This window comes from Mastigoproctus giganteus, chromosome 11, assembly GCF_048544385.1.
Source record: "Mastigoproctus giganteus isolate SK-2022 chromosome 11, ASM4854438v1, whole genome shotgun sequence".
Taxonomy (NCBI): Eukaryota; Metazoa; Arthropoda; class Arachnida; order Uropygi; family Thelyphonidae; genus Mastigoproctus; species Mastigoproctus giganteus.
In genome coordinates this window covers 15,351,467-15,378,977 of record NC_143585.1, presented here as the reverse complement: position 1 = coordinate 15,378,977, position 27,511 = coordinate 15,351,467, and the positions used below count along the sequence as shown (strand labels likewise).

The window sequence follows — 27,511 nt, the reverse complement described above, 5'->3', positions numbered from 1 at the left end:
GTTTGAATAAATTCAAAGTTCAACTGGGATACTGACTTGTGTGAGGAGCGAGGCATATAATTTGTGTTTTCACTAGTTAGCTATTATTATTATTATTATTTTGGCAGTGCTGCAAAAGCCTATGGCTTCCTTGCACTATATGATAGTAATGGCAGTGTGCTACTGCAACAGGATCTAGATAATTTGGGCAGATGGGCTAAGAAGTGGCAACTGAAGTTTAACCTTGACAAATGCAAAGTACTGCATATGGGTAGAAGTAACCCCAGAGAAACGTACCAAATATGTGGTACTACACTTAAGGTGGTAGAAAATGAAAAAGACCTGGGAGTAATTGTGCAGGCAAATATGAAGTTTTCTGAGCAATGTAGACAGGCTGCCAGGGCAGGTCATGGGGTTTTGTCAATGATATATAGGAATTTTGCTAGCAGGGAAAAGGAGGTGATTATCCCTCTGTATAAGGCAATGGTCAGGCCACGGCTTGAGTACTGCGTACAGGTCTGGAGGCCTCATTTTAGGAAGGATGTAGATTTACTTGAGCGTGTACGGAGAAGGGCAACAAGATTGGTGAGGGGAATGAAGGGATCCTCTTACCAAGAGAGGCTTAAGTTCTGCAAATTGCAGTGGCTGGAGACTAGGCACCTGCGCGGTGATCTGATTGAGGTCTATAAGGCCTTGAATGGGTTGAGCACGATGAATTCTGATGGGATCCTTCCACTTGTTCAGATTACGAATCTAAGGGGGCATAAATTCAAATTAAGAAAAGGCAGGTGTAGAATAGATGTGCGGAAATTTGCCTTTAGCCAGCAGGTGGTTAATTGCTGGAACAAACTTCCATCTGTCGTTGTGGAAGTTGATAGGTTGTTGAATAAATTTAAGAAGGAACTGGACAGGCATTTGGAGGGAATGGTGTGATTTTTTTTTTTTTTTTTTTGGCTGATGCTGCATAAGCTCATACATTTGCTTTCTTGCATCACATGCCACTACTACTACTACTACATGTCTGTTACAGTTACTATTTACGTGACATTGAAGTCGGCGTCAGATACACTGATATGAGAAACACGGTTCTTGCAACTTTTTTGCGGTGTCGTGTGCGACTATTTGTCGTGAATATCGAACTTAATCCAACAACCAAATAATATTGCTAATTGGATTAAGAAATATTAGTTATTGGATTAAATAATATTGGTTGTTGGATTAAATAATATCCAGGAAACGAGGATCTTCTTGTCAGAAAGAGCTCGCCAATGCGAAATGCCATCGGATGATGATAAGACTTGAAGAGGGAAGCAGAGAGGCAACAGCCAGTCAAATTAAAACCCACTACAACTGGGGTAACCGAAAAAGTCATTTTAGAAAGTACATTTCGTCTTACATTGTCATTGATTCGCTAAAGCAATCAATAACTGATCAGGTTACACTCCTCTCAGCATACGTTTTCTGTGAACACCAACACTAGACATTGGGAACTGAAAAATACCAACTGGCCGGAGGAATCTCGTTCCTGCAGTTTATCGCAGGCGGATGAACCATAATACGTTTTAAACAGCAGTGGTTCATGGACATATCGTTTCACTATGGGTAATGGTAGGATGAGTTAATTGTCTCAATTTTAAGCTTCTGTATAAAAAAGGAAATTCTTTGGTAATCTGACCACCTTTAACAAAAAATATGCCTTCTAATTTACGTCTGCGGCAATTTGAGACGTTCATTAGACGTTAATTTTACGTCTTTAAATAAAGGTGAATGATCGCCAAAGTAAAATAAATTTCTTGTCGATTTCTCGTAAACGATTCACATCACCATTATAACTTAAAATTTATTTCAGAAATAATTGTGTCCTACAGTCATAGAAAAGGGAATTTGCAATATAGCAAAGAAAGAATACCAATTTTTTGCTTTGAACTGGGAAAGTCTGCAAGAGAAATGTATGAAATGTTAAAATCTCTTTACCAAATCACTTTAGTACGCAGAAACTGTAGAAACAATGTTTATGAATGGCATAAAAGGTTCGAAGCAGACAACAGGGTGTTTGCGATGACGAAAGAAGTGGCCCTCTTTCAAACTATCTAATTGAAGACACCTGGAAAATTCGAGAAATTGTGGCAAGAGAACGTTGTCTGATCCTCAAATTGTTGGCTAACGAGTGGGATAGGAATAAGGAGACGATTCTTCAAATTCTGCATGAAGATTTAGAAAATGGCAAGTCTAGCAGAATTTGTGCCGCACAGCATCACGGTTGAGCAGAAGCAACAGAGAGTGTAATCCTGCGAAGATTTCATCCAGACTAGTCGAGGCAGTCCTAATTTCCTGGTTTGTTGTTTGTTTGTTTGTTTGGTTTTTAGGAGCATTAGCAACTAAGGCCATATTGTTCCTGGATATGCGGTGGTCATTCCCTGACCTTTCCGCATCCTCCGTATTTGGTGGTGACGGGATCGAACCCCGAGTCTTCCTGGTTTGTATTGTCACTGGAGATAACTGCTACGTGTTGCGTTACGACCCAGAGACAAGGGGTCGGGATCTGCACGTGGACTTCAAAATAATCATCAAAGTCCAAAAACTTTTGTTCAGAGAAGTACGAAATCAAGGCGATGCTGATCATATTTTTCTGCTTACAGAATATGACTCAAAAGCAATTTGTATCTGAAAAAAAAAATGAATGCTACTTTCTATGTACAAGTGCTTCAAAGACTATTGAAAGGCATTTTTCTGGATAAAGCCGCAATTTCGAGAGAAAGACAGCTGTGTTTTGTTGCGCGACATTACCCCTTTCACTTCGAAATTGGTCGTTAGACATTAACGTGGCGTCGTACAGTCAATCATTCACCACACTCTCTCCTTCTAGCATCAGCAGACTTCTTTCTCTTCTTCCTCGTTTGCAAGGGGAAAACTGTCTTCAAAGGAAAGAGATTTTAGGATTTTTAGCACAGAAAGAAAAAACGTAACCGCTGGAACCCTTTCGACGCCTTTACTGACTCTTTCCAGAAACTTCTAGAACGGCGAAGTAGGTTCATTTAATGAGTTGGGGACTGCTTTGAATAAAAATAAAAACACTTTTGAGTTTCTTCACTTGGGTTCTTTTTATTACACCACTGTGGGAACTTTATTTCTATAACCTTTATGTTGTTGAGTGATGTTGGGTTGTGCTGTTTGTGTACAATCACCCACCTCTAAGCACAAATTGGCACAGACGATGTAGCTCGCTAGAAACTGTCCCTGTCTTGAAGGCGGTTTGTCTAATATTACTATTCTAAGCGTTGGAATTCCAATAAGATCACTGGATAGTTCGTGCAATTCACCCAACTGGATCATCTTTCAAAATAATCCCTGATATTTTTTGTAACCAGAAATAAAAAAAAAAGGACCCAAGACAGTTATCCCCATTGGGAAATACAACAGGCTAAGTAACTTTAATATCTTTAAAGCCATGCCAAAACATTTTATTCTTATTCTGCAAAGTAGTTTAAATTTTTATTATCATTGTATAAATCTTTCTATATGTTTTATATTCCACTTTTATACATTTTTGTGTAATTTTCCTTGAAACCTCTTGATATTGGCGTTCACGAGTGGAAGAATTTCACAAAATTCTTATTTTGTGAAATTCTTCAATCTTATAATTTCACAATCTTATAATTCAATACATCCTTAAATGCGTTACACCGATTCCGTTGTACGCATCGACTATCTGGTCATCAGCCCCTGAGAGCAACATCAAGGCCTTCTTAGGAGTAGAATACTGGCTCCTGAGATGGCTAAACAAGATTGCCGGGAAACCGTTTACCATCTCAAGAGCGGTCTTGTCTGCCAATCTGGACATCACACCCTGGAAGTATATCATCACAACCAGAAACATCTTAACTCTGGCAAAGCTACTAACGGAGAGAATAGATTCGCCGAAAGTGGGAAACGTGATCACTCGCCCCCGGATGATACGACCGAGAATAAAGAGGGAAGAACCAAGTCTCAAGTGCCAACTGACTCAATTGGACTCTCTGGGGAGATTTTTCCCAGCAAATACTGTGAATTATTTTAATAATTTAAATATAGATGCAGAGAAACTATGTACAGACAAAATGTATAGGACAGAAATCTTTGGTAATGTGTATCGGCAAGTATAAATATAATAAGACTAATTTAATAATTTATATAATAATATTTAGCATTTAACAACCATTTGCAATTAATTAAACCAACTTAACAATTAATTCATTAACCACATATTCTGTGTTTTTGCATCTCCAAATTTTGTAAATAAGTTCATGTAAACATGCTTGTAAATACTATAATGTAACCACACCCTCTAGCCACGTGCTGTCTATGGGTGTCTCGTAAGAGAAATAAACAGATATTAATAATAATAATAATAATAATAATAATAAAATTGATTGTAATAATAATAATAATAATAATAATAATATATGAAATTAAGAGACCGTTAATCTGTGTAAAATTTGCACAAAGGCAAGTAAACCCGAAAATTGTTATGAGTGAGAGACTGTTCATTATTGAACGGCTTATGTTGGTTTGGTGAAAATCCCCGAATTCTGGGAAGAGAAAACCAAAATGGAACGCACAACTTTCACCTGAGAATAAGGATAAAGGCTGTCCATTTTTCGTTGTATGTTTTATCTTTTTCACTCTAGCTACCTGTCGAATTTTGTTTTCTAAATTAATTAATGCATTATATCGACGAAATTTTTTGAAATATTCACGGCCGGCTATGATCTGTGTGTGTTTGTGTGTGTCGGTGAACATACTTGTATGTGTTAAGCTAAGTGAACATACTTGTATGTGTTAAGCTAAGTGAACATACTTGTATGTGTTCAGAAGAAACAGCACATAACCCTCCCTTGAGACTCACTAATTCAGTTTGATTGTCAAAAAACAAGCCCATAAAAATTCTTCGCGCCATTCTGGAGATTCTTCTCGTCATCCAGTTGCCTTTGCCTAAGTTGAAATATTATAAATAATAAAAGAACTATTAGAGAGATTTGAACGAACGAAACTGATTGGACCCATATTGGCATTCAGCCATAAATGCAAATAGATACGCAATTTGGTATTTCAATGCTAATTATCAAAAGGTTTGCTGTAATACTAAAACGGGAATCCAGTGGCAACGATTTGTACCTACAATCATAAAAAGAGTTTTTCAATTGCAATTACAGAAGTACAATTTAGGTTTAAAATTGTACGCATTAAATTTAATTATTTTGATTAAACAATTCTCACATCATATTTTATGAATTTTTAAACTTCCACTGAAAGTATGTGGGCATTGAAATCTTCACATTTCAACAAAAACAAAATTAAAAGCAAAGTCACGCATCGTGGTTATAACGAAATTAAAAAGCTGTTTAAGAAATAATCTCTTAAGTTCATGGAAAATGATAACATATATTCCCCACTCCATATTTACCCCATAATTGCAACTACCGTGTTCGAATTGCTTTTAATTTTGTTCGCGAAATCTTGGGTGACTGTCAGCACGAATCAGTTTAGCGTCTGTCCATGTTTGCACAGCCATCCGGGTTTTCCACGATTATTTCATTAAAGGGTATTTTCCAAAACGACGTCATTTTTGGGGTTTCACGGATCAGTAGAAATTCACTTTATGGGCGATATAAATATGAATGTGCCAGGGTGGATCACAAGAAGACAGCACAGAACTAACAGGGGAAGAACAAAGTAAGAAAAATGAAAATGAGGTGTATCGGGTTGTGTCTTTTCGGACTAGCTATCGTAGCATCAGCGAAGAGGTTTTCTGCGTGCGAGCTAGCGAAGAAATTGGCATCATCCGGTATCTAGAGGACCCTGATACCTGATTGTAAGTAGAATTGTCTCCCTTTACCTCTGTTTTCCTGAGTGAGAAATTTAAATTATTTGATCCTTAAATGGTATGAATGCGTGGCAAAAATAAATTTCAGTTCTTCTGACACGCACTCAAAATAGAAGACAAAGAAATAGTAAGGCTGGAAATTCATTAAGTGAAAGATGTTATTTGAAACCTGACTTCATTCCGCACATATTGTTATCATCATTATTATTACTTTTTCTCCTTTATGGGATTTTTTTTCACCGAGTCGCGAGTACTAGTTCCAAGTACATGGTGTGGGTGGTTTTCACCGGTTATTATTCTTATTATTATTGATCGAGTTAGGATAATAAGAGTGATATTTATATCGCTCTTACTATCCGACAAGTGTTCGTGATCGCAGCTTTCTGGAGTTCTCGGGACGTTCCGGAGTTCTCGGATATTGGATTCTCGGGACGGCCTACACCTGCTAGGTTCTTATACAGGCTCTTTAGTACCATACTGGGAGTTGACATCGTGATTCGGATGGTCATTACTTGTTTGTTCTATATTCCACATTTCTTTGACTTTCTGTCTTAGTTCTGAGTATTTTCTGATCATTTCTTAGTACGTTTTCTGTAGCCTGCTGGGGTTGGACATTGTTATGTCGATGAGGTAGTAGCCATTTCCTTCTTTTTGATAAGAGATATGTCTCATTACTTGTTCGTTATGAGGATACGCTTCCAGTTCAGTGTGTGAGAAAATAACTCTTGCATGGCGGTAATAGGTAAACTATATTTGATCAGCTGTTATTTTTGCGCAGGCTTTTGCCGACATATCTCTCCTTTTTGTCATGGATCCTTGATGATGTAATTCCTGTAGTTCCTGTTGTTCAATTAATGATCTTGGGTGACAATCATGAATCTTTGGACTCCCAGAAGAGCCTTCCTTTCGTGAACCGAGCTATTTTTATTATTATTATAACGAACAACAGGAAAGATTTTAGAATTGGCAACACTCCCTTACCATGTACGAGTTTACATAAGAGATAGCACTTTTTAATTTTGTACAAGAACTGTAAATTTTTTTTTTTTTGGTAATAGGTTATGACTTCTTCCTATAGAGTTAACTAGTCATTCATCTGGACTGAATATCGTCAGTGAAGAAGACATTGAAAATAGAGGGTAAAACAAGAGGCTGAGACGGGTACGTAAGATAGTGTATGTGCCACACAAGTTAGTTATTCTTGTCATGACACGTAGAGCCCAGTTAACTGATTTGTAGAGGGGTCCTGTTGTCCGATGTGGCATTGCTGACAGTGCGATTCGTGCAGCTGCTGACAGCCTACATTATCCAAGTCGAGCATCGGTGGTATTAATATGAAATCTACCCGTGACAGTTCCATCAAAGTCCAGACGGCGGAACGGTCATGCGCACGAAGAACCGAAGGTCGCTCTACTTCAGCGGTTCCAAACCGGTGGTTCGCGACCCCTTGGGGTCAGCGAAATTGTTCCAGGGGGTTCGCGCAAAAATTCTGTAATGGCGTCTGCTTAGATTTACAAATGGATGCGAACTTGGTGCGTATAAGCACTAGACAGCAGAACCGGTCAATCCTAAACGTGCCTAGAAACAAGAAAACGACTGACGAAGTGTTGGTTGTGCTTATGTGTCTTTACATAAACACACAGCCACAACATTCTCAGTCCTTTAGACAGTTTTACTGTTTCTAACACAGATTTACAAGGTGGAGTTTGACTTTCATCTAGGTGCCACCGAAAACATGTTGTAGATACATACAGTCTCTATTATATCGAACGGATATAGATATATGAGAATCTATATAAAATATCTATAAATCTTCTGTTTCAATGTTTTGTATAAATGGATGTATAAAATTTCTTGAGGCTGTACATAAAATTGTGTATATAATAAATGAAAATGATGAGATTTACATGGGTATGTTTCTGTAAACCACAAAATATTACTAATAATAAACAATAAAGAAAAATAAAATTAAATATAAAGAATTCCAACGAAAAAAACCACATCTCCCACGATTCTTTATAATTAGTTTATCATCTTGTAGTTTATCGTGTTAAATAAATATGTATTTAACATATTTATTGAACATACTATTTTTTTATTTAATTCTCAAAGACCATTGCTATGTATAGGTACTTAATAATTATTTTTATTATTGCGCAATATCGCTTATAAAAACGTAGTATTGGAAATATTTTTAATAAAAATTCAGAAATTATACGATTTCAGAGAACATAGGCTTAACGGTTCGCAATAAAAATATTACGTTTAAAGCGGTCTCGAGTCAAAAAAGGTTGGGAACAGCTGCGTCTAGTTGACCAGGGGTTATCTATAATCTCGTCAGACCTCACTGAAAAACATGAACATGGAGTTAAAGTCATGAACAGGGGTTTTGGTATGCATCAATGAACTACAGACGTCCTCCATTTTCAGTTGTTATTGTAGTATGGGTTTAGGAGCACCGGCGATTAAGCCCATAATGCTCCGGTATACTGGCATAGACGGCCAAACAAGTGGCTGAAAAGGATTATGCAAAACTCAAATTCCTCACTTTATCAATGGGACGATCGCCAATATGGCTGCCGTTGTGAACAGACGTGTGTTTCATCGCTCCGCTAATTTCAGTTTAAAATATGTGTTTTACTTCTGTCAGTGCCATGGAATGTATCCTCACTTGAAGACAAACTGGACTGGATTCCTTTGGTGAGAAAATTTTGCCTATATATTGGGAATTTGGTCAGGTTGAAGCGTTATTTATCTGTATCCTTTGTTGCCAGACCGCATGGTCACCATGTCGCTGACAACAGGGCTATAGAGAGGCTGCCGATATAACACGGCGGCCGCGTTTCCACCTGACACCTTGACTGGGGAGGTGCCCCAACTAGTGCAAACTGAGCAGTTGTTGTGCTCTATCAATCTGTGCCTTTACCGAATAATATCACCAAAGAAATATGAATTTAATGTGTCCCCCCCCCCACCATAAACTCTCCATGGAGAGAGAGAGAGGCTATCTTCGCACCTGTGCTTCTACCAGAAATCTGACTGCCATGAAATCTGACTGCCATGAACGTCTTCGCCGCTACTAGATATCCCGCTGGGAAAGTAGTCCCGTCCTTTTAGGAGCATTTCTATATCCGGCGTTTCCCCCCCCCACCATAAACTCTCCACGGAGAGAGAGAGAGGCTATCTTCGCACCTGTGCTTCTACCAGAAACCTGAATGCCATGAACGTCTTCGCCGCTACTAGATATCACGCTGGGAAAGTAATCCCGTCCTTTTAGGAGAATTTATATATCCGGCGTTCCCCTCCCCCCGCTCAAAGTGCTGTGGGGAGACCCAAAACTTTCACAGTCCATTGTGTGCCTTCAAATACACCCACGAACTTGTGGTTGGCATCAATCGCCATCATTTTTAACAAACCATCTAACCCCAACATTGTGAACCCGATTAACCGAACAGTCCCGGTAATCCGGAATCCACGGATATGGAGGGGAAAGATAAGCACAAACATTCCCTGACAGAGACACAAAATGATGATCCCATCATTATTGATCAACTGGAGGATATAGAGGACACCCGACCTGGGACCCCCCCAACCAAGCGGAAAACCCGCAAGCGATTGGTTCCCGAACCGGAACGCGAAACACGATCTCGGGTTGAAACAAAGGAACAGCCAGAAGCCAATGCATCGCAAAAAGAAAGAAATGATGAAAAACAACAAGAACTATGTCTGGACCATACCATACCAGAAGGCTCCGTATACGAGAAAACTCTCTTTCTGAAAACGGCCCTCGAAACCATTTTTAAGGAGAATCCCAGTAGGATATCGTCTGGCCTGAGATCACAGATTGTCACCATCTTTCACAAGATGGAGACAATCCTGCATGACACATATGTTGAAAACGAGAGAGCCATCACACGGCTACACGCCTACATCGAATGCGGGGCAAGACAAATGCCACAGCGCGCCCCGACATATACAGAAGCGCTGAGGACCCCAACGGAAACGCAACAGACAACAACGCACCAGACAATAACAACGCACCAGAAGAGGAAGACGCTACTACCAACACCAAACCTGGTGATACTTAGACCGAAACAAACAGGGAAAATTCCCACAAGCGAAGACCTCAAAGCAAAAGTAATAAATAACATGAAGGAGGATCTGAAGCTAACACGAATAAAAGGGATGAGAAAGATGAGAGACGTAGGGCTGGTAATAGAGACAGAGACGAGGCAAGAAATCCAGAGCATCATTGAAAACCCCAAGATTGAAGCCCTTGGATTAACGGCCCAGCCGCCCAAAAGGAAGGGACCAAATATAATAATTTATGACGTTAGCCCAGAAATTACAGCCACCCAGATAGCTGAAGAACTTTACCACAGAAACCTCCAACGCGAGATCCCGGACAAGCAGCCACAAGAAGTGATAACACCAAAGTTCCACATAGAGGCGAGAGGAGGCTTAAAAAACAGCTGGAGTGTGGAACTAATCCCGGAAGCGTGGCAAGTCCTAAAGGACCGGACAAGGGTCTACATAGAATGGGGAAGCTATCGTTTTCGTGAGCGGGTGGCAGTACCGAAATGCTTTAGATGCTGTAAGTTCGGCCACTCCAGCCACGTCTGTTCCCAGACAGTCCCAACATGCGGACATTGCACTGAAAAGGGACACGAATATAAAGAATGCCCACACAAAGACAAGGAAGCCACATGCGCAAATTGTAAAACAATGAAACTCGAATATACACACTCAATCAGGGATCCTAACTGCCCAATCTATATAAAAGCCAAGAGCACCTACCAAAACAGAATCGATTATGGGTACAAAAATTAAGAAATATAACACAACCATGATAAAAATAATACAAACAAATGCCCAGCGAGCAAAAGCGGTGGCTGACCAGATTCGGGTCAAGGCCGATGAAGAGAACATAGACGTTATTATATTACAGGAGCCGTATGTCCATGCAAGGCGGGTGGCGGGCTACCCATTACAATATAAAGTGATCCACACAGAAGAAGACACCCCGTGGGCGGCGGTATTGGTCAGAAACAAGAATATTACCGCAACAAGAATAACGCAACTATGCACGGCTTGGGCAGCCTGTGCCCAACTCATCACAGCACTGGGTTCCAGGAAGTCCCGCCAGGTGGCGTCTAGTTATATACCTGGTGCATTTCGTGCTCCTAATTAAAGGTGATTTATGTGAATTACAGTGAATGCTCGACCGTTCAAGTGATACAGAGGTCATCAGTAAGTGCCTGTCTACTGGTGCATGAAATTTCAGCTGCGTTGCTCCAGCCAAAGATAAGTATTTTATAATTTTCCCTTTTTGGCCTGCGACAATGAATTTTTCCAAGATGGACGATATCTTGTTGTCATTTCTTGTATGCAAGACTAAAAATCATAAGAATGGTCTGATGTATACTGGCCAATAGCAAAGCACTAAACTAGCAAGTACTCACCGCACTGAGTAGGGTTAATACCCGAGGGATATAACCCTCCTGAAGCAAGTATCTAAGAACAAAGACAAGAGGATTAAGAGTAGACCCCGAGTAGTTTCTTTGTAAATTTCACAAACAGCAAAATTTAACCGTAACACAGAGGCAAGTGTAGAAGCGAGTTAAAATTAAAATTAAAGTATGTAATCTGAAAGGGACATCAGCTCTAAAATGACACAGGAATGCGTTATCTGCCACCAGAACCCTGAGGCCATCTTTAAATGCTGTACATGTAGCCGTAATTTTTGTACAGTCTGCCTAGGTCCCTCATTTAAAAAGTTAAAGAAAGAAAGGCGACTAAAATGGTCTTGTGATTTTTGTCGTGGCAGCGCGAGAACTAACACAAAACCAGATCTGACAACTAAAGAATTGACATCTGGAGAAGAGACAGAAAGTCCAGTTACCCAGGAAAATCAGGAAAGTGTAGGAATTACACCCCCAGACATCTCTCAAAGGGAAAATCTGACCACATCAGAAAACTCTATAATATTGAATCCTGATAAAGGCAATGGCGATAAGAGCGGCCAAGTGATCTATGGAGAGTTGATTAACGCGCTTACGGACGCCCTCGCTAATCACGTTACTCAACTGACACAGCAGTATTTACCTCCTCTGGCTCAGGATCGGGTTAAACCTACCTCCACTTCTCATAAAACAATACGTTTTGAGTCAGGAGACAAAGACACCGAAGCTGAAAGTACGACTTCTTGTGTAAATATTGAACAAAGCGATTCTGAATTTAACGCGTCTACTTCTCAGGTTAACCAGGGTGTTCTTGAGGATAAGGGCATAAAAGACAAAGAACGTCCGGAAAAAATGAATACTGATAAGTCGAAGACAGACCCAGTTTTTACGATTGATGCAGAATGCCTTGCAGATAGTGCTAGTATGCAGGTGGCTTTGACGAAAATAAAGAAAAACTTGAGTGATTTCATGGCTGCTGAAACCAATAAAGTAACTAAGGCAGCCTCAAACATAATCCATAGCTTTTGGGCAGAAATGGAAACTATTACCACGTCATTGATAATTCAAAATGAGAAGTTAAAAGTCAAGACAGAGGAACTACAAGTAAGAGCTAATATGTTTGACCAAATCATGAGTGGCAAGGCTGGTTTGATGCCACCTTTACAGCAATCTTACGTCGATAAAGTCAGGATCAGCTCGACACAAACGAAGCAGATGTATTCTGAAGGAGATAGAGTGGAACGAGGGCAACACTATAATATAACTGACTCTAGAGATAGGATACTTATGGAAGCTAAAACTGGCACAACACAAATCAGTGCCCCTCAGCATGTGGCGATCTTTAGACCGGTGGACGGCTCCAAGCTGGCCTCGGGGACGGAGGTTAAAGAAGTAATAGCCAAATCTCTGCGTTCTGAACATAAAAATTTAAAAATTAAAAACGTCAGAATTGTGAGAAATAATGGAGTGATCGTTGAAACATCTAACAAGGAGGATTTAGAGCTGCTTAGACAATCATCCACATTCAAAGATGTTGGACTACAGTCGGACAAACCAAAAATGACATTTCCTACCCTACTAGTTTATGACGTTTCAAGAGATTTGACTAAGGAAGAAATAGTAGAGGACATCTTTATGAAAAATCTTAAAGATTATGGCTTTACTTTCGAAGAAATTCAGGAAGAGGTGATGTTACGTTTTAGCTCCGGTACAAAGACAAAAGTGATAAATTGGGTGATAGGTCTCTCACCGAGATTATTTAGACATATTTTAGAAAACGATAGAATTTTCTTGGGATTCTCAGCCCATAAATACAGGAAATTTACAATAGTGACAAAATGCTTCCGTTGCTTGGGATTTGGTCACCACACGCAGTTTTGCACCCACAAGACTGTATCTTGCGGTCATTGTGCGGCTGGGGGACATATATACTCAGATTGCCCCCATAAAGAACAACCCCCGAGATGTATAAACTGTAAGAGGAGGAACAGGGACAATGCACATTCTGTAAGGGATCCACTCTGCCCAGAATATCAGAAGGCAGCTGAACTTGCAAGACTGAAAATTGCTAATGAATAATACACAAATAAACCATCTAAATTACAATAGATCTACCAACAAATACTTCCTAAAAATAATGCAGGTGAACGCGCAACGTTCACGTTGCGTTGCAGATGAACTAAGAGCTTCATGTTTGCAGGATAAAGTAGACATTTTGGCTATTCAGGAGCCCTACTCGATGTATAGACAAACGGATAAATTATATCACGTTGTTGGATACCCGTTAGTAGCTAGAGTCGTTGCATATGAATCCAAGCAGCCAAAAACTGCCATTGTTGTATTTAATGGAGCTCTAACTGTAACAGTCATATCTCGTTTTTGTACATCCTTTTCTACCTGCATCCATATTTCTACCCAGTTTTTAGACTTCTACATGGTCTCTTTATATTGCGCTCCAAATGATAATATCGAGGTACCAATGCACCTTTTGGAAGAAATTTTAAGCACTTTTCCTAGTGCAAATATATTGGTTTCAACTGACTCCAATGCAAAATCTCAACTTTGGTTTAGCGAACGCAACGACGCTAGAGGTTCTGTGTTTGAAGAATTTATATTGACTAACCATTGGAATGTGCATAATCTTCCAAACATGCCAACAACCTTTTGGAACGTTCACGGACGGTCTAACATAGACCTCACCCTTTCCTCTCCATGCTTGTCGCAGCATGTAAAAAACTGGATGGTCTGCCCGGATGTATGCAATAGCGATCACCGTGCTATCACTTTTGATTTAATATTAAATGGCACGGATGGAGGTTCTTCAGGTCACCTTCAGGATTTAAACCGCTTCTCTATGAGAACCACGAACTGGACCAAATTTAAGCAAGTCTTGCAACAAGAATTTTCAGATGATAAAATTGCACAATTGAACAGTTTATCTGCAGTAGAATATGCTTACTTTGTGCAAAACACTCTTTACAGAGCTTTGACTGAATCCACTAAAAGGAAAGTTAGGAGACCTGGCTCCACCCCATGGTGGAATCCCCAGTTATCTGTTTTGAGAAGACGGGTTATAGATGCAAGGAAGAATTTCCAGAGGCACAGATACTTAACAGAAACAGACGTTAGGCGACTAAAAGAAGTCTATTGTCAATTACGTAAGGGATATTTCGAAGCTATTTCGGAAGCCAAAAGATCCTCATGGCAGAAACTAGTGTCCCAGACAGGAAATTCTGACCCATGGGGATTAATATACAAAATTTGTCGTGACAAACTTGCAACTCCTGAGATATATAGTTCTGTTTACTCTAACGGAAGTCTGACTACTGATTGGCTCTCCACGGTTGAAGCTATTATAGAGAGACTTTTCCCTGATGATCACCCAGAGCAAGACACAACCGAACAAGCTCACATAAGGTTCGTTAACGGATCTTACAAGGGATCAAATGACACAGAACTATTTAGTCTAGATGAACTTGCACTTGCAATTTCTAAAATCAATCAGTCAAAATGTCCTGGAATGGACTTAGTTGAAAATGTGGCAATCAAAAGATTTCACCAACATTTTCCACATATATTGTTGAATGTTTTCAACAAATGCCTATTAGAGGGGACTTTTCCAAATTTTTGGAAGATTGCATTAGTAAAGATGCTCAGAAAGCCTGGAAAATTGGCAACGGATCCCAAGGCATATCGCCCAATATCCCTTCTAGGAAATCTTGGAAAGCTTTATGAGAGATTATTAGCGCCTAGGATGCAGAAGGTTTTGGCTGCAAGTAATATGAGTTCTAATTCACAATTCGGCTTTAAAAAAGGCTCCTCCACTGAAGATGCCATCAGAAATTTGGTGAATCTATGCAAAACTACAGACAAAAAATACATGATGGTTGTTTTTATCGACTTTGAGGGCGCTTTCGATACACTCTGGTGGGAGAGCGCCCTCAGGTCACTTCGAGAGGCAGAATGTGATGATTTACTATATCAGGTTATGAGATCTTATTTTTCAAATAGGCAGATAAAAGTCATCTCACAACACTTGGTATTTTCAAAATTCATCTCCAGAGGATGCCCAAAAGGCTCGGTCCTTGGGCCTCTCGTCTGGAATTCTGTTTTAGACCAGTGGTTACTAAAAGAAAGTCAAATTTGCAATAAAATAGCATTTGCCGACGATTTAGCGTTGTGCATACCAGGCAGGTCAAGACTTATGCTAGAAACACATGGGAAAGAAATCCTGGATGATTTGCTGGAATGGTCTAGAATAAACAAATTAAAAATTTCTCAGACGAAAACTAAAATGATGATCTTCAACAATAAACTGGATTATAACAGACCTCCTAAACTCCATATTAACAATGTCCAAATTCCTTATGTTTCTCAAAATAAATATCTTGGTCTCATAATTGATGACAAATTTTCTTTTATCCCCCACGTAAAGAACTTAGCTGAAAAGATTAACAAGTTTACTGCCAATGTGATTAGGCTCTCAAGAGCAGAATGGGGTATAAAGCACAAAACTTTGGCATTATATTATAAGGCTATATTTTTGCCAATTGTAGTATATGCGGCTGCCATATGGTTTCCTAGGGTTACTCACGTCACAGTGAAGGCCAAACTCTTATCATTGCAGAGAAAGATGATATTGGCAACACACAGATGCTGCAGAACGACATCAACCAATGCTTTACAAGTGATCTCAGGTTGTATTCCGATTGACCTTTATGTGGCATACCGAGGCATGATTTGTAACTTAAAGAAAGGTTTGGCAACTCAAATCCTCGACATTGCAAGTAATCCGGCCACGGACATTCGGCAGGAGAAAATTAATCTTTGGACAAAATTCACTGAGAAGTGGAAATACAGATGGCAATCCAGTGAAACAGGACTCACTACCAGGGAGTTCATTGAAGATGCAACATTTGCTGTAAATAAGAAAGTTATGGGATGGTTTTATCCTTCTATGACAACGTCGTATTTAATTACTGGACATGGTTCACTACGGGATAAATTGTGTAAATTTGGACTTGAACCTGACCCTTTGTGTTTTTGTGGGGCTGTAGAAGATTGGAGGCATGTTCTGCTTTACTGCCCGGCTTATGACGACTTCAGACAAGAACTATTTAACAGCACTCAACCTATTAGGACTGACAACCTCGATATTTTGATTCAAGATGCCAAGAGCTTTGCAGCATTCCAATCCTTTTCTGACAAGGTGTTTAAAAGAAGACGCACCTTGTTTACTAACTCTAGAAGTGGACAGTAGAGTGATGTATTCATGAACTTATATTTCTACCTTACTAGGTCAAACAGCTGTTAACTTAGAAACTAACTGTTGTGTTCTTAAATTAGTAGCAACATTCAATGTATATAATGGTATTAACTATACATATTTTTATTTTATTTTAACTTTTTTTTTTTTTTTTTTATTATTATTACTATTATTTATTTATTTATTTATTTTTTTTTTTATTTATTTATTTTTATTTATTTATTTTTTATTATTATTATTATTTTTTTTTTTTTTTTTTCCCCTCGGGTTGGGCAGCCTGAGAGCTCCTGTCCTTTGGTATTGCACTCCTTCCACTGGACGACAAATTGGTGCAGCAGCACTAGATAATAGAAGCAGGCACAACTACTCATGCTTAGAAATGGGCAGTGATTGACAGGGTGTTGATCGCTGTAGAGTGTAGACAGTTTCTCTCTCTATCAACACAGATTTTCCAAGGTGGAGTTCGACTAAACGTCTAGGTGCCACCCAAAACAAGTACATCCGCATACATACACACATAGTATATCTTTTATTGTTTTATTGCTTGCAAGTGAAGCTGTATAATTAAAATTGTTTTTTTTTTTTTTTTTTTTTTACGCAGAATGCGACGATTGTAAATAGAAAGTGTTTGTATCTGTGTATATATGTAATAAAAATGTATGTATGTAAAAAATAAAAAAAAAAAAAAAAAGCACTGGGTTCCCTCTACGTGGTGGCTCTATACAGTAGACCGGGACAAGAAATAGAGATCGCCATCAACTACCTACGCTACCTACAGAACATCCTGCCAAACGAAAGAATCATAATAGGCGCGGATGTAAACTGCCGCTCCCCGCTATGGTATAGCGCTACAGATGATAGAAAAGGGACAGCAAACGGACAGCAGCTTGAGAATTACCTGACAGGATCACAGTTAGCGGTCCTAAACCAGCCACACCAGTTACCGACATTCTGTAACACCCTCTGGGAGGCCACAATCGACATATCCTTAGCCACTAGGAACCTGGCGAACCACGTGGCCGACTGGAGGGTGGAGGAAGCCTGGACCACCTCGGATCACCGAGTTATAACTTGCACAATAACAAGAACAATGACAAGAGCAACAACAATCAACCAACGATGCCATAGATATGCAGTTGCCAAAGCGGACTGGCCGCTATTCAAAGAACTACTAACCACAGCGATCAACAGTAACCCACTAACCCTGAACCCATTGAACAGCCCAGACGACCTGCAGAAAGTTACTACGGAACTGATGACAACTATCAGTAACCAAGCAATAAGAAAAAAACACCCCCAACTGGGGGCAGTACCCTGGTGGACTCGAGAAATTGCCATGCTCCGGCGGCAAACGATAAAAGCAAGGAAGGACTTTCAGAGGGCCCGCAGATCATGGCCTGCAAACGAAGTCGAAGTCCTGAGACAACAATATAGGGAGATAAGAAACCGCTATACTGATGCCATTAAGAAGAGCAAAAGACGCTCTTGGGAGCTCTTAGTATCCACAGAAGGAAACACTAACCCCTGGGGCCTAGTCTATAAGGTAACCACCAACAAAATGCCCAGAGGGGAGGTGAATGCCACAACCAGGACCCGGCAGGGAAACCTTACCACGACCTGGGAGCAGTCGATGGACAATATACTGGACACAATCTACCAGAAACCAGCGATGCCGATACTAACAGCACAGAGAGAAATATGCGAGAGCAATGCCAGTTACACCAATCAGGCAATGGAGCCCCCCTTTACCAATGACGAGCTCAGCGTGGCAGCTAGTCGAGTAAGAAGCAAGAAATGCCCAGGTCTCGACATGATTGAGCCGGAAATCTTAAAGAAAACTGTTGAATACGCACCGTACCTATTGCTCACCCTATACAACAGATGCCTGGAAGCCGGCCACTTTCCAAAGGCATGGAAAACGGCCAACTTAAAACTAATTCCAAAAAAACCCCAAAAAAACCCAGAAAGCCCAGATGCATATCGACCCATCGCACTGCTCTCGGTGGTAAGTAAAGTATTCGAAAGACTACTTCACAGAAGAATAATTGCTCACTACGGAAAAGCTGGACTCCATGCCGCGAATCAGTATGGCTTCAAGCCAGGGACCTCGACAGTGGACGCACTGGGAAACCTACTCAGGACGGTACAAGAATGTAGAAACAAGTACCTGCTTCTCATCTCGGTTGACTTTGCTGGGGCGTTTGACTCACTTTGGTGGCCAAGCGTCCTGGCGAGGTTGAGGGAGGCACGGGTGCCAACAAACCTATTCAAGGTCATGGAAAACTATTTATCACATAGAAGAGTGGAGATCAATGTAGAATACCATAAGGTCACAAGAGAAGTACACAGAGGCTGTCCGCAGGGGTCGGTGCTGGGACCACTCCTGTGGAATATGGTGTTAGATGAGTTCTTAGTGATGGATCTGGGACCCGTCAGGACACAAGCATTCGCTGATGATCTGATATTGACCGTGGGAGCGGATTCCCGGGCCCAGTTGGAAACCCACGCAAACCAAGCACTGCAGCAACTCCAGCAATGGGCCGCAAAACACCAGCTAACAATTTCACCCACAAAGACCTCTTCAATCCTGCTTAAAGGAACCCTGCAATTGCGACGACCACCGCAAATAAAAATTAACAATGTCACCATTAAGTTTGTAAACCAACTTAAGTACCTAGGCGTGGTGCTGGACAACAACCTCTCGTTCCAGCTGCACCTAAAGTACATAAGAAAAAAAATCAGGAGCTATTCTGCACTGGTAGCCAGAGTTACTAGGAAAGATTGGGGACTCAAAAAAAGAGCCCTGACGCTATATTACAGGACAACGTTTCTCCCAGCAATTACTTACGCCTCAGCAATTTGGTTCCCAAAAACTGCACTGGCAGTGAATAGAAGAATTCTGGACATGATCCAAAGGACCATACTCTTAACTACGACGCGTGCGTGTAGTACAGTGAGTACTCCAGCACTACAGGTACTCGCTGGAGCGCTTCCTTTGGACCTGGAGGTCGTTCGCACAGGTCTGCTATACTTGCTATCCAGGGGAGTGGCGGCCACACATCTGGACTACACAACTGACCCAGCGAACAACCTAAAAACGGAAAAAACTAGATTACAGAACCACCTGCTAAAATTATGGCAGAGAAGATGGACGGAGACCACCAAGGGTGAGATAACCAGAAGATATCTACCTGACCTCCAGAAAATCTACCCAAAACAGCCGACCTGGTACTTCCCAGGGTACCATTTGACATCTCTAATAACAGGACACGGACCCTACAATGAGAAGCTGCACGGATTCGGACTCACTGAGGACCCAAACTGTACGTGCGGGGAGACAGAAAGCTGGAATCACATAGTGTACGAGTGCCCACAATATGAAGACCTCAGAGGAGTACTTATAACAAAAATAAGATACCTACCAAAAGGATTGGAATCCCATTTCATAGATACTGAGGATGAATATAGAGCATTATCCCAGTTCGCACAAGACCTCTTCATCAGGAGAAGGACATTAATCACCATCTACAATGACTGACATCAAGTACCACTATTGAGACACCAGCCAGCACAATGTAAAGGCTGCAACTAAAGATGAGGGACACAAGCACAAGGACGGAGCTTGCCCCATGAATAAAGAAACTTGAAACAATAGCTGCCAATAGCCATATGGCGATCTGAAGAGGGCACTCTAGCCTCCTTCACCTTTAAACCTACTTCCCTGGGGGGAGGGGGGACATTTTCGTCCTCCTCTCCTCTCCACCCTATATCTTCTACTCTGGTGGGACATGGGCATGTCCCACTGAAAACTGGGGCTACCTACTCTATTGGCCCCATATTTCTGTCTTTCTCCCCCCAGCCTTCTGCCTCCCCCCCTCTCTATCTATAAGCTAGCGAAAGCCCTACCCAAAAACTTAACATATCTAAATTACCTTACGCCCATAACTTGGCCTAGCAAAACTAAGCGATTCTACCCCTACGTCGACGCGTTTCTGTCCCTTTTTTTTCTTTTTTTTTTTTTTTTTTTTTTTTTTTTTTAAGGTCCTAGCCGCCGAAATCTCAGGAAATTAAGTGGCAGGACCTGCCAGAGTGAAACAGACTACTGGGTTCCTGGTCTGCCTCCACGGGGCGTAAGTGGGGCAACGTTGGGCCTCAGTAGGGGCCCAGCGGCTAAATGACCAGATGAACAACGGTACAAGGCATCACACATATACAAAGTCCATACACTTTTAAATCTCTGGCTTTTCCAGTCAACTGGTTCACCCACAATGTAAACTACGCGGAGATGGGGGGAACCCCTTGTGCCGTTTGACCCTAAATACACTTACACTTACACTTACACTTTATCAATGGGACCGGCACTCACGTTTTTCTTCCCGGTGTGGGGGAACGGCGATCCTTCCAAATGTATGGTACTCCATCCTTCCAATTAATCCATGAGGGCTCTGTTTTCAGAGAGTGCGGCGATACATAACCCAACATAACCAAATGCAATCAGTAATCTCGTTTTGCCTAATGCATCGAACGCAGTAATTAGACCAGAGAACAGTGGAAATCGGTTCAATGGAGTGGTGAATCTCATTGTGCCTTCTTCTGATCAGATAGGTGGCTGTGTCTGTGGAGGATATCTGGAGACCTTCTATTATCAGAATGCTTTGCGTCAACGATGAAGTTTCGCGGAGATAGGGTGATGGTTTGGACCTCTTTCTCATGGCACAGCCTTGCAATTATGTTCTCGGGTGATCCATGATCGTTGCCAACTACCTTAACATTTTGGATAGCTCACTGCTGCTTAAAATATCGAAGTTCTTTTCTACAGTTCGATATTTCTGTGAGCAAGATACTCTTAATTATATGCATTTGAACAACAAGAATCCTGGCGTCAAATATAAACTGAGGGTGTGGGGAGGAGAGCCGCTAAAAGTGATTCAACTTAATAAAGGCTAAAGGGTTATGAAAAATCTGATGACAGTAAAGTTTTTATGTTGTGTGCAAAAAGCGGCAAGGCACGTGGTGTCCGATCCATGACTGCAAGATCTTTGTCAATAGGAGAAGGACTTCATATTTTCTCTGTATAAGACGATGGTTAGACTGCCTTTGGAATGTTGTAGTCAGTTGTGAACACCACGCCTAAAAAAATAAAGATATAGAACTTTCTGCAGAGGATTCAAAGAAGGGCGAACAGATTAGTGAAAAGGGCTATTCCATATACATATGAAGAACGGTTTAAGAGAAAAGTTAGAAGGCAGATTGAATAGAACTGGAGTGAACTAGAACTCGAACGTCGGGAGCGGGTCCCGCTAACACTTCCAACATTGATGTGGCCATGATTCTGCAGGAAGAATGTACCAGCAGGAAAATGGTTTCTTCACCATGATGGCTGAATGTGTCGTAGTAGCCAAAAATATATCGACAGGGTATGAAAGCGAATAACAGTGACTTTATTCTGAAACAGATATTTTCAGCCATCTTTTGTCATTTCTAATTTTATGGATTGAAATTGGATTCATCATATTCGTTACAGCAAAATTGTTACTTAGATTCGAATAAAGTGGAAAAATACCTACACACAGTTAAAAAAAAAAACACTTAAAAAATACTTTCTTCACTGATTTCACAATACGTATTTGTGCCATAAGAATAGAGCGTTTGAGACTTCATGCCTTTTTGTACATTTGCTCTTGTTTTTCACATTTCCTTTTCGCTAAGTGTGGATTTCTTTTATTTGATTTGCAGATGTGTGCCTGGCGAAACACGAAAGTAATTTCGATTCGAGAGCTCTCTCACCTCGAAACAGAGATGGCAGCCGCGATCACGGAATCTTTCAGGTAAGTCCGGCCAGAACGGAAAGAGAAGAAATACAATTTGTTAGCTTGCCGTTTCTTTAATAGTATGATTTAAAAAATAATTCTATTATCTTTTTCTAATTCTAGTTTGTATTTTAATCAGTTGAGCACCGAGTTAAATTTATTTAGGAGTTTATCACTATCAGGTTTATTTCCAATTAATAAAATATCGTCATCATATCTTATAATTTAATCCCAGTGGGGAATGACTGGAGAATTTTATCTTCGACTGCCGCTAGATATATTTCTGAAAGTGTGGCTGAAATGTCTAAGCCCATTGGGATCCCGTATATCTGCTCATAGATATCATCATTAACCCCAAATTGCCTTGCTTCAATTAAAACTGATATGAGGTCAAGAATATTATCAATAACGAGGTTAATATGGTTTTTGAGTGAAGTATCCCTTGTTAGTAGCGAACATAATTCTTGAAGCGTAAAATCTACATTAACATTAGCATAAAAGGAGACTATGTCATATGGATTGGCGCCTCCGTAGCCAGGTGGGAAGGAGTAGCAGTGCGTAGCACACGCTTCTTGATTAGACCGTGGTTCGAGCCCGTCACCACCAAATACGGACGATGCGGAAAGGTCAGGGAATGACCACCGCATATCCCCGGAGCAATATGGCCTTAGTTGCTAATGCTCCTAAAAAAAACCAAAATAACAAATAACGTCATAGGGTGCCAGTACTAAAACGTTGTTAATATGTTCGAACACTTCATAAGTGTTAAAAACTCTGAATTTTAATAATTTCATTAACGGTGTTACTAATTTGACAAGAAATAATGAAAGATTAGCAAAGGCAGATTTTTTGTAAAAAACAATGTGGCGCAGTGGTTGACTTGGTTTATCTAACTTGATAATCCAAACCTTTTGTTTGGAAGAATATTATTCCTAATCCCTATTTTGTAATATATGCAAATCGATTTCTTTTCCTGCTCGAAGGTTCCTAAGAATGCTATCTAATTGTGATTTTTTAATCTTAAATTTTTGTATACGTTGTCTAGCATGTATGTATCGCTATCTGATAAAATTTGACGAATTTTTTGCGTATCCCCCTTATCTAAGATGAGGGTTGTGTCCCATTTATCTGCTTTTTGGTTGATGATCTTACTCCCTTTCCTAAGTTTCTGTAAATTCTTGTTGTTGTAAATATTAGGACATATTTATTTATTTATTTATTTTCAGTATACGATTATACCAACACTACCTTAAGTCATAACTATAAAATGTACTAAAATTTACTTAAATTCATTCATAATTCCTAAATTCTTTCAGAATATCACTACGTCCCTAATTCTCTACATCTTTGTATATTTTGTATCTGTATAATTTTTCGTATTCTGTATTTGTATAACTCTTGAAATTTGCTGTATAATTTCTTCTGTCCCAAACAGTTTGTACCATTATTTGTTTAAAGATGTGTAATTCCTTCTCTTGCAAACAGTTGACTGGAAAACCAATTCAGGTTATTTATCTTTAATTGGTTCCCCTAATTATTAAAGGAAGTCCAACTCTAAACAAATTTTTTCCTAATGTAACCTGGAATGGTTTTCTTCATGTTTACTTTGTTGTTATGTCTACAGGCAACTCCGCTATCACGACAACGAAATAAAGGGGAGATAAAATGATGTTCCAGTAGCCGCCATTCATTAGATACATAATTCTGTGCCTTGGAATCCTTTTGATGAATTGAATGTCCACCACTCTACTGTCAGCGATGGATACCACAGTGGTGTCGTCACTCTGATTCGAATCCCGTTGATGATGTAAAGAACTTTAGTGGGCTTTTTATTACTCCCTAGCTGAGTTAGTCGGTCTCGAGTGTAGATAGCAAGGTTTTTTTTTTCCCAAGAAACTAGACAAACCCAGCAAAACAGGCAAATCGACCTGAGAACACATGCAATTTACAGACTCAAATACGGGTTTATGCAAAGGGATCACACACACATCTAAACAACACACACACTGCACAAACGTAACACTACACTCAATTCTCGCCATTTTACAGAGTTCAGTATCACAGATTACCATGGGGGAGTGGAACTAGCGGTCAGAGACCGCCATGCATAAGATACACTACATGTACACATAGATTGACAGGATGCTTAATGACAATTAATCAGGGTGTGCTACTAAAACAAGATCTAGAAATATTGGATAGCATAAACTGGAATGGATAGCAGTAATCCAGAAACACTAGTGGGCAGTCCAGCGGATATAATCACCGTTCTCTCCATCTGAGGTGGAAAATATTTCAGCTCAAATCCCATCCATGACGTCAGGAATTTTTATGGTTGATTTTTCACAATGTGGCTGAGTTAGGTTTCCTCAGCCTAGGGTAGCACAATATTTCCTTCCGGAAACACGAATTATTCTTTAAGTAAAACAGGCAAATCAACAATACAATACAGACAATTTACAGATATAAAATATATGGCACAAAATGTCCTAATTCTATTATGCGTTCGAAAAAACAAAAACAACGTAAACCCAGATAACGTTCCAACCGTGTGGTGCCATACTTGAGTAGTCGAAACTTAGAAAAAAAAAAAAAAACTTGGGTAATTTTGCAGTCAGGAATAAACTTCTCTGAGCACTGAAGAAATACCTCCAGTACAGATTCTCGGATTTTGTCAATGATTTACAGGAATTTTGCCAGAAAGAATAAGGCGATGATTATCCTGCTTTAACGAGACAATGGTTATGCCTCACCTTGGGTAGTACATACAGGTCTGTGCGCCTATTTGAGAAAGATTGTGCATTTGTTGGAATTAAGCAGAGCAGGATAATGATATTAGTCAAGAAAACAAAAGGGCCTCTTAACAGCAAAAACTTCAATTTTGAAAATTGCAGCATGTAGAAACTAGGACCCTTCGAGGATATCTGATTGAATACGTTAATTGCTATTTGGATCAAGCTTCTTGTGCAGACTGTATCCAAGGGGCATAAATTCAAATTGCGGAGGATGTTGCAGGATAGATGTGCTGAAATTTGCCTTCATCTGGACCGTAATTTATTATTGAAACAAATTACCAACTCGTTTCGTAGAAGTGGATAATTTCAATAAATTCAAACAAAAACCGGACAAACTATTTGAGGGCAAGAAAGGTGATATGGGAAATGTTTTTGTTATTTGTTAATTTTTATTTTTCTTCTAATTTTGGGTTATGCTATGTAACTAGATTATGTACATCATTAACCACTATTAATTATACTACCAATTATATATTTGAAAACTTTTGGTCTTGGACGAAAATGTTAGTTTGCTATTGAGGGGTCGAAATGTACGCTGTGCCTCTTCTTCATGTGTGCATATATACATGCGTCTGTATGTCTGGTGCAATTTTAGTGCTGGACCATGTTCTGCAAATGAATGTTCTCGTGCATAGCAAATGATTGTTGGGTGTTTGGAGCACATGATTACTTGAGGTTTTCGGGACTGCACATTTCGTTCGAACTTGTTACAGATGTTATTGAAAAATATATTATTCATACAATGTTCTGTATCAAAATAATAATTATTTATTTAGCTTTTCAAGAAGGTTTTTAGTGTTCATTGGAAGCGTAATATATTTAAAACGGTTGAAACATAATATACATAAAAGCTGCTGAAACGCAATATACGAATACATAAAATTTCTGTTTATAAATTTTATGTACATCATTATGTTCAGCTATGACAGTGAGTGCCACCTGTCCATGCTCTTATAATTACGCTTTTTGCTTATCTTTTGCAATGGTCGGTAAGTTCGGTAACCCATGTCTAAAACTACAGTATCCTCAGCGTGAAATAACAGCATGTTCTTCAAATTTGTCTTTTGATATCTGCGAAGATTATTGTCGATCCTATTTAATTATATTGTTTTATTATTGGTACCAGCTGAGCAATCCCAGGGTGACCAACAGTTCCTTATGGTTAATAAACGGATGATAATAATAATATGTTCTCAATCTTAGTTTGGTAAGAGGAATGTGCGTTCAATGGTCGAGAGTTATATATTTTTTTTCTTTCTTGATTACAGATCAATGACAGATATTAGTGTTCTCCCCCTGGTCCTCACAATGACTGCAGAATGAACTGTAAATGTAAGTAATGCTCACGATGTTTGCCTTCTATTTATTTAGAATGCAGCAGTATTTTTATTTACAATATACAAATAACACAGACTATGACGGATTGGTTAAAGGATGACGTAAAGAATATTATACAAAGATTATTGAAACTAAAAGTTAAAACATTGAGGTAAAGGTCAAATAACCTGTTATGATTTTTGTAGTTGACTGCTACCAACCGTTTTGCTATTTCCTGTTCTTTATAACCTTGAAAAGGGACACACTCACCTATTTTACATTTAGGGACGACTACTGCAACCGAAACTGTATTCGAAATGAAAGTTTTAAGAATTCTATTGAATTATTTTCAGCTGAAATCTGACACTTAACAGCCTTTTTCTTGAAGAATTGTTTACATTGTTTTGAAATTCAAATCTTTAAATTTAAATATTTATAGAATGTTTAAATTTACAGAGTACATTTAAATTAATGTTTACAGGATGTCAAATTAATAACAGGAAATATTGTACACGTTTTTACTTATAAGAGGTTTTTACTTATCACAAGGCTCTCACAGTTATTTTGCCCTGTGGTAATATTTTGCCTTTTGAACAGAAAGTTGGTAAAGAGAATGCGATTTTAAAAACAAACTTTCTCGGGAAATTTACACGTGTTGAGATTTGGCAGGGAAATGAGAATTATTAACTTTTGAGCATTTTCCGTTATTTGTACGTTATACAATTCATTCGGTTTTCTTTCAGCGCTCCGAGATGATAATATTGATGATGATATTAAATGCTCCAAAGTCATCTACCGCCGCCACAAATTTTCTGCATGGTGAGTATCAACAGTAGAGTGTACATGTTTCTCCTTTTCACTTGCACGTGGGTCTGTGAAACCCCTAAACTCATAACAGCATATCAGCCTTTTTGTAGATATGAAATGTTCAGAATAGTATTTCTATTTCATCATTATGTGAATCTTTAAACTTGAATTCAGTTTAAATTATGTATTAATATACGAGGTACATCCAAGCA

General features: G+C 39.5%; 1 long non-coding RNA gene across 1 annotated transcript in view; it reads left to right on the top strand.

The window, feature by feature from the left end:
• LOC150077741 (uncharacterized) overlaps positions 1-26,498 on the top strand; it is a 254,842-nt gene extending 228,344 nt beyond the window's left edge. The window contains exons 2-3 of the long non-coding RNA XR_016547641.1: positions 22,307-22,398; positions 26,444-26,498. This is a non-coding gene — a long non-coding RNA (uncharacterized LOC150077741). The remainder of the gene's footprint in view (positions 1-22,306; positions 22,399-26,443) is intronic.
• Positions 26,499-27,511: the final 1,013 nt, after the last annotated feature.